The 12,525-nt window shown below is 41.8% G+C and overlaps 1 protein-coding gene across 6 annotated transcripts in view; it reads left to right on the top strand.

Moving 5' to 3' along the window:
* Positions 1 to 12,525, top strand: part of gatad2ab (GATA zinc finger domain containing 2Ab) — a 100,468-nt gene that overhangs the window by 15,997 nt on the left and 71,946 nt on the right. The window contains exons 2-3 of one of the 6 annotated variants that reach the window (XM_078424272.1): positions 9,541 to 9,630; positions 10,198 to 10,338. The exons of 3 other annotated variants lie outside the window; for them this stretch is intronic. The gene's annotated coding sequence lies outside the window, so the exon portion shown is untranslated. Of the gene's footprint in view, positions 1 to 9,540; positions 9,653 to 10,197; positions 10,339 to 12,525 lie in introns of all 6 variants that reach the window. 2 more of the 6 variants (XM_078424273.1, XM_078424274.1) reach the window with 2 other exon arrangements.

Below are 12,525 nucleotides of genomic sequence, written 5' to 3'. Positions count from 1 at the left end.
GGCCTGCCAGTCGCATCAGAGACTTCATCCTGACCCTTGTTACTGATGTGTTTCTGTTTCGGATCATAGAACAAGGCCATCCAGGATACCACCTCTTCCTTCTCTTCGCTAAATCTATTTAGTTAGTCCCATCCCCTTTTCCTAACAGCTCTAAATCTCACTTTCTCGCTCCAACCCTCAGTAGTTATCCCATTTGATTTTGAAGGATTCTATTGAATCTGCTTCCAACATCTTTTGAGGCAGCACAACGTTACCCAACATTATTTTCTCTATCTCCCCATCCACTTTTGCCAGTCATAGGGTCATACAGTGTGGAAACAGGCGATCCTTTGGCCCAACATGCCCCTTCTACACAAGTCCTGCCTGCCTGCATTTGGCCCATATACCTCTAAACCTATCCTAACCATGTACGTGTTCAAATGTTTTTTAAACTTGATAATAGCCCTTGCCTCAACTACCTCCTCTGGCAGCTTGTTCACCGTAATGATCCTGCATTCTGCAGTTCCTTGTGCCTGCACCTTAATCTGTCTCATCTGGTTAGCGTACCCTCCTGCCACTGGAAACACTTTCACCTTATTGACTGTTACAAAATAATTAGTTTCTGATCTTGAGCTATGGCTTCCTAATCTTCATCTCACAAACTAGCGCCCTTCTCTGTATGTCAGATATATTACAGTTAAAAGACATTTTTTATCTCCCTTATTCCTGTGATATTTTAAAAAAATTAGAAAGGTGACTTCAATTTTTCTTTTAACTCAATTAATTTCAATATTTGTAGGAAAGAACTGCAGATGCTGGTTTAAATCGAAGGTAGACACAAAATGCTGGAGTAACTCAGCAGCTTCTCTGGAGAGAAGGAATGGGTGACATTTCAGGTCGAGACCCTACTTCAGACTCGACCCGAAATGTCACCCATTCCTTCTCTCCAGAGATGCTGCCTGTCCCGCTGAGTTCCTCCAGCATTTTGTGTCTACCTTCATTTCAATATTTCACTATTTCATCATAACAATTTAATTTGGGGAAAAGTCTTAGCATTGCTTAATCCTTGTATTGAATAGCACCTCATATTTCGCTTGGGGAGCTTACGACCCAGTGGTAAGATTATTGATTTCTCTATAACGTCAAGTAACCCTTGCATCCCCTCTTTCTCCGTCCCACTCCCACCTGTCGTTGTACTAGCTTCAAAATCATCTTGTCTATAACTCGTTTTCACCTAGCCCACAGCTAACAATGGCCTGTTTCCTTTATCTTTTTTTTTGCATATCTTTCATTTTTTCTATATCTCTCTATTTCACCTTCTATATCTCTCATTTCCTTTTCCACTTAGTCTGAAGAAGAGTCTTGACCCGAAACATCGCCTGTTCCTGTTCTCCAGAGATGCTGTCTGACCCGCTGATTTACTCCAGCTTCTTGTGTCTATCCTTGTATGAGGGACGTTGTTGCAGGAATAGCCTTTGACTTATTAACTTAATTGCATCAAAGAAGCAGAACATTTGACCCCACAGATTAATGCTTGGTTGAGAGTGTGCGTATGTACATGCTCCGCACTATCAAAGACAATCAATATATTCTTCCCTTCTATGTTCATCTGGACACTATTTAAATGTGGCTATGCTGATTGCCTCAGTTACAGTCTGTAATCCACCTTGTAATCACTTTCTAAGTAAAGAGGTTTCTCCTGGATTCTTTGTTAGATTTATTAATGATTATCTTCTACTTCTAACCCTTAAATTAATCTCATTTGCATCTAACCTGTTAAATGCTTTCCTAATGCTGAGAATTCGTACCTGGTCACTACACTTTCTTTTCAAATGAGATAAATGCCTTTTGTCTGTCGAGCTTTGTGTATGGAGGTGGAGAAAGTGTAGGAAATTTAAAATCCGCACAAGTCTTCTGCAATAGATATTTTTTGACTCTGATGAATATTCCCCCTTGCCTGCCCGGTTTTATTCTTCATGTTTTCTCAGTAATTCATCTTGAAATGGAGTCAATTTACAATGTTCCTAACAATATCATGAGATCTAATGATTAAGATGCAATGAAAAGATGGCTACTTCACTGTAATAATTCACCAAAATGTTTCATTTTCAAATTGGCCCCATGCCAAAAAGCAGAGATGTCTTCTGATAATGGAAGACAATCAATAGATACTGCGGAAAAACAAATGGGGAGTCCCTACAAATGAATTTTGTCCAGAATGGCACAACAACCCTTCTCTACCATCTTTATGATCTCCGAATCAACTGGCTCAGTGCCACCACCTAAATAAAAGTGAAAGCAAACCCATTTTTGATGAGAAAAGATACTACTGTTACGAGGAGAACCCTAAGGTTCTTGGACTGACTGTTTTCGCTGGTCGATATTCATAGGACACAGTTTAACATTAATTGACAGATCTTTTATGTTGGCGTTGGTGAGGCTGCATTTGAGTTGCATTCAATTTGGCCACCCTGTTATAGGAAAGATGCCGTAAGCTGGAAAAGGTTTGGAGAAGATTTGCGAGGATGTTGCGAGGGCTTGAGCTACAGGGCGAGGTTGAAGAGGCTGCAACTTTATTCCTCGGAGTACAGAAGGCTGAGGGATGATCTTAAAGAGGTGTTTAAAATCTCAAGGGAAGTAGTTAGGGAGAATGCACAAAATATTTTCCCAGGGTAGGGGATTCAATAACGAATTGACATAAGGTTAGAGGGAAAAGATTTAATAGGAACCTGAGGGGCAACCTTTTTAACACCGAGGGTGGTAAATATATGGAACAAGCTGCCAGAGAAGGTAGTTGTGACAAGTGCAATGGCAGCATTTAAAATAAATTTGGAATGTACATGGGTAGAAAAGATTTGGATGGATATGTGCCAAATACATGTAACTGGGACATCTTAGTTGCATGGACAGGTTGGGCCGAAGGGCCTGTTTCCATACTGTTTGACTCTGATCTGCGAGAGATGAAAATATTTTTGTGCAGTGAGTTGTGGATCGTATACGTTTTGTTTGAAAACCATGAAACAAGGTTCAATTGTAGCTTTCAAAAAGTATTTGGAATGGAAACATTTGCAGGAATATGAAAACAAACCAGAGGAGTGGTTGAGTGGTTGCGGCTAAATTGAGTGGTTGCGGCACTTTGATGCATTTCAGGACATGTGTCTGAACATATGAGTTTAGGAGCTTCACTATCCAGTGAGATCGTGACTAATCTGATTTCAACCTCAGCTTTGCATTTCTGCATGCCCTGATAACCTTTAATTTTCAAGAGAAAGTTAGATTTAGCTTTTAGGGCTAAAGGAATCAAGGGATATGAGGAAAAAGCAGGAACAGGATACTGATTTTAGATCATTGAATGGCGGTGTTGGCTCGAAGGGCCGAAAGGTCTACTCCTGCACCTGTTTTTCTATGTTTATCAACGCTCTTTGTACCTCTCCCTTATAAATAATCAAAGACTTTACTTCCTTTGCCTTTGGAGGACAAAAGTTCCATTGATTTGTAAACCTCAGAGAGAAAACAAAAAATCATGACTTCTGTCTTAAATGCGAAACCCCCTATTTCTAAACAATGATTCTTTGTTCTAAATTCTCCCACCAGAGAAAATATTCCGTCCACGCCCAGAAGTACCTTTAGGATGCTATATCATAGAGTCATGCACCACGGACAAAGGCCCTTCAGCCCAGCTTGTCCATGTCAACCAAGGTGACGTATCCACACTAGTCCCACCTGCCTGCGTTTGGCCCATATCCCTCTAAACCTTTCTTATCCATATACCTGTTCTAATGTCTTTTAAATGTTGTTATAGTTTCTGCCTCAACTATCTCCTCTGGCAGCATATTCCATATACCCACGACCGCTGTGGAAAAACTTGCCCTCAGATTCCTATGAAATCTTTCCCCTCTCATCTTTAACCTATGTCCTCTAGTTCTTGATTCTTTATCTATTCCCTTCATGATCTTATACACCTAAACAAGATCACCTCTCACCCTTTTGCACTCCAAGGAATACAGTCCCGACCTGCCCGACCTCTCCCAATATCTCAAGTCCTGGCAACATTTGATGAATGATGTTTCAATCAAGTCCCACCTTACTCTTTTAAACTCCAGCCAACCTGGCATATCTAACGATCTCTATTTAAACAACCCACCCATTTCAGGTAGCAGTGCAGTAAATTGCTCTGAACTGCTTTCGTTCTTCCTTAAATAAAGAAGCCAGCACTGTACATCAATACGTAATCTGTGGTCTCACGCATGTCACATATAACTAAGTCATGACCTCACAACCTTTGCATTTGATATGTGATCTTCCTCACAATATATAATATGCACAATATACAATTACATTCTGTTCACTTTACTGATTACTTGGTGTAACTGCACATTAGCTTTTTGTGAATTACGCACTAAAGACATCGATATTTGTGTCAATCAAAACCCTGGAATCTTTCAACACTTAAATAATGTTTTACTTTATTCTGCCAAAATCGACAGTTCATATTTTCCACTGTTGTACTCAATTTTTCAGGTCTTTGTCCACTGAAATAACTGATGGACCCTTTGTAACCTCCTTTATGTTTTGACAATTTCTCACCTTGAAGCCACTGATAATGTCAGGAGCAGATCCATTGCCCATTGGCTGCTGCTACACATGTGCTGAAACATGAATCTGCAACTTTGTCACATAACATAGAACTACACAATAAAAATGGGCCCTGTGTCCCACAGTGTTAGTGCCGAACATGTGATGTCAAATTAAACTGATCTCGTTTGCCTGTGTATGGTCCATATCCCTCAATTATTTGCACTTCTACGTGCCTATCTTAAAGCCTCTTAAACATCATTATTGAATCTGCCTCCACTGACATTACCCTGGCAACGCCTTCCAAGCCCTCACCGCTCTCTCTGTATAAAAAAAATCTTGTCCTGCACATCTCTAATAAACTTTCCCCTCTCTCATCTTATACCTTTGCCCTTTGTGGTTGGACATTCCACCGTGGGGAAAAAGGATCTTACCTCAACGTGTATTTACTCCTATTTTTCTTGAATGTCCTTTTATCTTGGGTTCCTCAGCAAACTTGATTTCACATGTTACTCAGAAGTATATCCAGATATGCCATGAGACTGGGCCATTACAATAGCTTGGTTTGAATATTATCTACAAGGATCTTGCCAGGACTCGAAGCCCTGAACTATAAGGAGAGATTGGGCAAGCTAGAACTTTATTCCTTAGAGTGCAGGAGGCTAAAAGGTGATCTTATATAATCATGAGAGGCACAGATAGGGTGTATGCACAGAGTTGTTTATGCAGGGTAGGAGGAATCAAGAACCAGAGGACATGGGTTTAAGGTGAGAGTGGAAAGGTTTAATGAGAATTTGAGGGGCAACCCTTGCACACAGAAGGTGGTAGTATATGGAATGAGCTGCATAAAGAGTTGAGGCAGGTGCAATAACTACATTTAAAAGACACATGAATAGGTACATGATTAGGAAAGAATGGGGGAGTACATGTGCCAAGTGCAGGCAAATGCGACTAGATTAGATGGGGCATTTTGGTTCACATTTACGAGTTGGGCCACGTCTGTGACGTATGACTATGACTCTAAGTTTCTCATCCATGTTTTCAAAACCTTCCACGACCCAAGGCCTCCATCTGTCCGTTGTTCCACCCGTATAATTCCCTGAGATTTTTATGCTCCTGGAATTTGAGGTTGTAAATCATTGATTTTCATTGCTCACTGTTGCAATCATGCCTCTGAACTCTGGAATTCCACCTCTATTCGCCTTTTAAGAAATTTGTCATGTTGCTCAGTGTCCAATTTTGTTAATCCTCTTGGAAGGTAATTTGGGACATGGTACTTTGTTTTACAGACTCTGGTGAATATGGGTTAATGCATTTTATTTTTCCTTGGTCAAATCAAGTCAAGTTTATTGTGATGTGCACAAGTATGGTGAGGTACAGGAACAATTTTTTTTAACTTGCATGCAGCAGCAACACGGGCACTTGGACCCAGATAAACACAGTTAAACAAAACTTCAAACTTGTTAGAATTGAATTGTGTGAGTCAGATATGAGAACAACTCCAGTAAATTGGATGTTGACACGTGAAATGGGATCGTTTGAAACACAGTGGCTATTCTGCAGCTGTGAATAAGATAGATTGGTAGAACACACTAATATGTGGCCAATGCTAGAGTCGGAATGCTGAAATCTTCAGCAAAATGCCAATGCTGGTGAAACTCAGCATGTCAGGCAATATCTGTGGAGAGAATGGACAGGTGTCATTTTGGGTTGGGACCCTTCTTCAGGCTGATTGGAGTAGGGGAGAGAAAGCTGGAAAATAAATCATATAAGTACATCAACTTTGATAGAGATGTTGATGATTCTGAGCCTTCTGGATTATTTTATAATGGACAGCCCTTCGATGTGTATCAATTACTGTTTCTCTCATGACTTGTGTTCTTTTCCATCACATGAACTCTAAGTTGCACAGAATGTGTAATGTTTTTACATTGGTGATGTTATTGTAAAATGTGTGTTTTTTAATGTAGTGCATAACCATCATCGGTCATTTGATATTTCCGTGTAGTGGTATCTTGATTGGACTTTTATATGACACATTGCTCAGCTTGTGGCCAATAGAGCTGCTCTGCTTCGGCTCCGGGGAGTCCAGGAAAATCCTGTCTACGGAGTTTGTATGTTCTCCATACAACTGTATGAGGTTCTTCCAGGCGCTCTGGTTTCCTCCTACATCCCAATATGTGTGGGTCAGTAGGTTAACTGGCCACTGTAAATTGCTGATTGTGGGTGGCTGAGTGGTAGAATCTAGTGGTAGTTGATGGATATGTGGGGAGAATAAAATGAGATTAATATAAATGGGTGCTTAATGGTTGTTCAGACTCGGTGACCCGAAGAGCCTGTTTCCATGCTTGACTCGAGGGCTTCCAGGGCAGTCGTTAGGGCTAGTTCATGCACACAGTTCACGTCAGGCAATTACAGTCTTTGGGTGGTGATGATAAAAATTTGTCAGGTTCATGATTCTGTCAAAGTCCAGTGTAAGAGATATTGCTCCACCTTTTAAAGAATATTTATCCCGAAAGGAAATAGTGGTGTGCCCAGTCTAATGGTAAATCATGTGGCATAGTTAATTTCCTACCCATGGAGAATTTCAAAGATTTACAACTCTGTGAAAGGATGTTTCTCCTCCACACTCCAAAATAGCTCAGCCCTCAACCTGAGACTATATCCAGATGCCGAGTCTCCATCCTGAGGAAACAGGTTATCTGTATTTAAGATAGACAGAAAATGGTGAATTCCAGCTTTTTGTGTCTATCTTTGGTGTAAACCAGCATCTGCAATTCCTTCAACACATTTTATCTGCATCTTATCTGTCAGAATTTGGTCTGAATAAGGTCACCTCGCAGATTTAAACTCAATAAAAGCGAGTGATAGTTAATCCCTCAATGGACAACTCTGCAGCATATAATGCGCCATCTCTAAAGCAAATGTGTCCTTTCTTGAGAAAATAAATAAAACTGGATCTGAGGGGCAACATTTTGTCACATAGAGGTGGGTATATGGCAAAGGAAGTAGTTGAGGCACAGATACTGAAACAACACATAAAAGACACTTGGCCAGGTACATGAATAGAAAAAGATCAGATGGATGTGGGCCAAGCATGGGCAGGTGGAACTAGCGTTGATGGAGCATCTTGGTCAGAGTGGGCATGCTCCTGTGCTATATATAACGATGACAATATTCTTGATAGGCTCTCATCAAACGGATATGATTTCACTGTAGCTCTGCAATTTCAGCAAAATTTCATGGTAAAAGGAGGCCATTTTGCCTTCATCCCAAAGGCACTCCAACTTGGCCCACACCCTAGCCTTGCAATTATTTTTGAAGTACCTATCGAGCTCCCCTGATGCTGCAATTGAATTTGCCTCTTATAGCAACCTTGATTGTGCATTCCAAACTCTAATAACTCATGGTGTGTAAAACAAACTGCTCAGTACACGTTTGGAATGATTTGCTGTCGTACTCTGACCCTCTGGTAGTAAAGACCGATGTGCTCTTTGGCTTCCGCAATGCTTACTGTGTCTGCAAGTTACCTTTCAATAGATAATAGGTGCAGGAGTAGGCCATTTGGCCCTTTGAGCCAACACCACCATTCAATGTGATCATGGCTGATCATTCTCAATCAGTACCCCATTCCTGCCTTCTCCCCATATCCCCTGACTCCGCTATCCTTAAGAGCTCTATCTATCTTTCTCTTGAATGCATTCAGAGAATTGGCTTCCACTGCCTTCTGAGGCAGAGAATTCCACAGATTTACAACTCGCTGACTGCAAAAGTTTTTCCTCATCTCCGTTCTAAATGGCCTACCACTTATTCTTAAACTGTGGCCCCTGGTTCTGGACTCCCCCAACATTGGGAACATGTTTCCTGCCTCTAACGTGTCCAACCCCTTAATAATCTTATATGTTTCGATAAGATCCCCTCTCATCCTTCTAAATTCCAGTGTATACAAGCCTAGTCGTTCCAGTCTTTCAACATATGACAGTCCTGCCATTCCGGGAATTAACCTAGTAAACCTACGCTGCACGCCCTCAATAGCAAGAATATCCTTCCTCAAATCTGGAGACCAAAACTGCACACAGTACTCCAGGTGTGGTCTCACTAGGGCTCTGTACAACTGCAGCAGGACCTCTTTGCTCCTATACTCAACTCCTCTTGTCATAAAGGCCAACATGCCATTAGCTTTCTTCACTGCCTGCTGTACCTGCATGCTAACTTTAAGTGACTGATGAACAAGGACACCCAGATCTCGTTGTACTTCCCCATTTCCTAACTTGACACCATTCAGATAATAATCTACCTTCCTGTTCTTTCTACCAAAGTGGATAACCTCACATTTATCCACATTAAACTGCATCTGCCATGCATCTGCCCACTCACACAGACTTCCAAGTCACCCAGCATCCTCCTCACAGTTCACACTGACACCCAGCTTTGTGTCATCCGCGAATTTGCTAATGTTACTTTTAATCCCTTCATCGAAGTCATTAATGTATATTGTAAATAGCTGCGGTCCCAGCACCGAGCCGTGTGGTACCCCACTAGTCACTGCCTGCCATTCTGAAAGAGACCCGTTAATCGCAACTCTTTGTTTCCTGTCTGCCAACCAATTTTCTATCCATGTAAGCACCCTATCCCCAATACCATATGCTCTAATCTTGCCCACTAATCTCCTATGTGGGACCTTATCAAAGGCTTTCTGAAAGTCCAGGTACACTACATTCACCGGCTCTCCCTTGTCCATTTTCCTAGTTACATTCTCAAAAAATTCCAGAAGATTATTCAAGCATGATTTCCCCTTCGTAAATCCATGCTGACTCGGAACGATCCTGTTACCACTATCCAAATGTTCCGCAATTTCTTCTTTTATAATTGACTCTCGCATCTTCCCCACCACTGATGTCAGGCTAACTGGTCTATAATTTCCTGTTTTCTCTCTCCCTCCTTTCTTAAAAAGTGGGATAACATTAGCTACCCTCCAATCCACAGGAACTGATCCTGAATCTTGCCTGATAGCAGCTGGGAAGAAACTGTCTCCGAATCTGGAGGTGTGTGTTTTCCTCGTGCCTGATGAGAAAGGTGAGAAGAGGGAGTGACTGGGGTGAGTCTCGTCCTTAATTATGCTGATGGCCTTACTGAGGCAGCGTGAAGTGTAAATAGAGACCATGGAAGGGAGGTTAGTGTGTGTGATGGTCTGGTAGGGTATGGTATGGCTGATTTGGATTGTTATGAATAATACTTGGCATGGACATTGGCAAGTGAAATGACGGGCAATTATTGAGTATTAAGACATGCCAGTCTCGTTGCAACTATACAAGGCATAGATGAGATCACACCTGCCATATTGTGCACAGATTTTGTTGTCTTATGTAAACATGGATATACTGGCCTGGAGGAAGTTCAGAGTTCATTTTCTTTATTCCTGGGATAAAAGATGGGAATGATTGAGCAGCTTGTGTTCAGACACATTATAGGTAATCTTTTTGAAACGGGTTTCGGGGGGGTGGTATTGGTTAGTTTGTTGTGTGGAAAATGTTTCCTCTGCATAGGAGTCTGGACATAGCAAGGAGGGGACATAGCATCAGACTGAGAAATCGTTACTTTCTCAGATTTAAATGGGAAATTTCTGAGTTTCTGAATCTTTAGAATTCAAGGACTATGAAGACAGAGTCAGCAAATTCACTCAAGGCTGAGCCAGACCAAAAATACATTTGGGAATCGAGAATTATGGACAACAGGAACGTGGAGCCAAGGTCAGGATCTGATCACCCATGTTCTTACTAAATGGTGAGCAGGCTTGAACGGCCATGTGACCTGTTTTTGCTACAATGTATGTTGTTCTATTGTGGACTGTATTGATTCCCCTGGTGGACTACAGGTTGGGAAATCAAAATCTACAGGATGGTTGAAGCTTTTCTGTTCTCATGAACTATAGTGTTGCAATATTTAAATTGCAGAATCTGGGTCAATTGGATCTACTTACATTGAGATTTCAGTCACGTTGCAGCTGGATGACACAGGAAAGAAAAGCCATGGAGGTTGGTGGGGAATTAACATAGAGTGGGGAAAGCACAAGTCTGCACTCTGCATTGAGGAGTATAGTGGCCGTAGATTAACACCTGGACTCGGATGATGAAACATTCCACCCACAGCAGATCACTGCACTGACTTGCTGTCGCCATTGCTGTAAGTCACTTGCTTTTTCAACTTTTAAGCCAATTGAGGAAGACAGGGTTATTTTAAACCACTTTTCAAAGATTGGTGTTGAGACATTATCCCACCAGTGCTGGCCTCATTCCAGTGAGACTGCTTTAATTTTTGCAGCAGGGATTTGGGGGAGGGTATCCTGGCCATCTAAAACATGTTCATCTGACATTCAAAATGGACCATCTCCTTGGAGTGATCATTCAGAGTTAATCAGGAGTGAGAATCTTTGATGCTTCCTCCCGACAGACACGTTGTGTCTGATTGAGATCTGCAAACTCAGCAAAAGTTTATTCCAGGAGAATTTTTGGGGGATTTAAATTTACCAACGTGACTTAGAGACTAAAAAAAATTTGCTTGTTGGGTTAAGCGTTTGGTTGAAAGCACTTAATGTTTTCTTCATATTGCTGTCCTCTTTCCTCTGCCCTGCTGCTATGACACATCCTTGCACTTTATCTGATTGCTTTAGTCACAGCTGTCATTTCAGCTCAGTACTCAGGCAAGCACTTACCTTTGGGGTGGGCCTGATCATGGGTTTTTCTTTTAGTTTCCATCTCCCAAGGGTCCTTTCACTGAGGGGAAAAAATAATCGGCAGAACAAAAGATCCTCAGCTTGATGAAATTCCCAAAGGGATAATGAACATGCTTTTTATTTACTGGAAAAAACAGTCCTGCTTCTTCATACCTCCCTCTCCCCCCCCCCCCCCCCCCCCCCCCTCCACATATTTGCTGGACGTATAAGCTGTCCATTTTAATCTCTGTAACTCCCTGCCTTTGCTCCTTCCTCAGACTATTACTGTTCAAACCTCCTTCAATGTTTTGATCGTTGACTTGCATTGACTGCTTTCATGGCTGAACTCTAACCTTCTTGGACAAAATCCTACATCTATGTGCTATCCTATATAAGATCCTCCCCACCTTTGTTATTTTTCATCGGCAATGGTGTCTGCTTACCAGAAGATATTGTATTTAACATTCTACCTGTTGGTCAATTATCTCGGCAAAGTTCTCTAACAACTCTCCAAATTGTTTGTGCCTCTAACTCCAACAACTTGCATCATCTGTCTGACGCCCAACTGCTATACCAGTGGCAACTATGCCTTCAGGACTACACCCTCAATACTATTTTGATTCCTTTTCTTGATCCTCTATCCATGCTTCCTTTTGACTAAGTTGTGTCTTTTCTTTAATCACTCTCGTTTCTTTGCTAAATGTGCTCTGAGAAGTGCTCGAGGCTGTTTTTCTGATAAAATGTGAAGATTTATAGCATTGTAGCATTAATGCTTTGTGTTAAAAATCGATGAGGCAAAATGAAGAGGGGTACAGGGACTCGCATGTCGAGCATATGTACAGGTCAAACAGGTTGGGCAGTTTCAATACTGTGTAGTCCTTGTGGATAAGTGTACGCTCTGCTTAAAACCTGTATTTTTAGTTAAATCTCGACCACCCTCCCAATGATCTGCCTCCGTGTTGCCCACAAGTTGTTATCCGTTTGATTCATTCACACTGAGTGCACATTTCACTTTTGAAAAGTGAGGGAATGTGCTGAAACTATTGCAGACTCCATATGAAGGGAAATCTTAAGCATTCTGCATTTAACCGAGCGGGTTATTACCAATCGCTCTACGCTCGGGTGGAGAGAGCTGTCTTCCCCGGGTAGAGCGCAGGATGAGCTCCCTGCGCCGGGAGAAGTCCCTCTTCCTCCGGGTGGTGGAGCGCTGTCCCTACCCCCGGTGGTGCGCAGGAAGAGGATTCGTTCTATCTCGGTGC

The sequence above is a fragment of the Rhinoraja longicauda genome, chromosome 28 (genome assembly GCF_053455715.1).
Source record: "Rhinoraja longicauda isolate Sanriku21f chromosome 28, sRhiLon1.1, whole genome shotgun sequence".
NCBI lineage: Eukaryota > Metazoa > Chordata > Chondrichthyes > Rajiformes > Arhynchobatidae > Rhinoraja > Rhinoraja longicauda.
The sequence above is the reverse complement of the archived record's forward strand: the minus strand, read 5'-3'. Positions and strand labels throughout refer to the sequence as shown.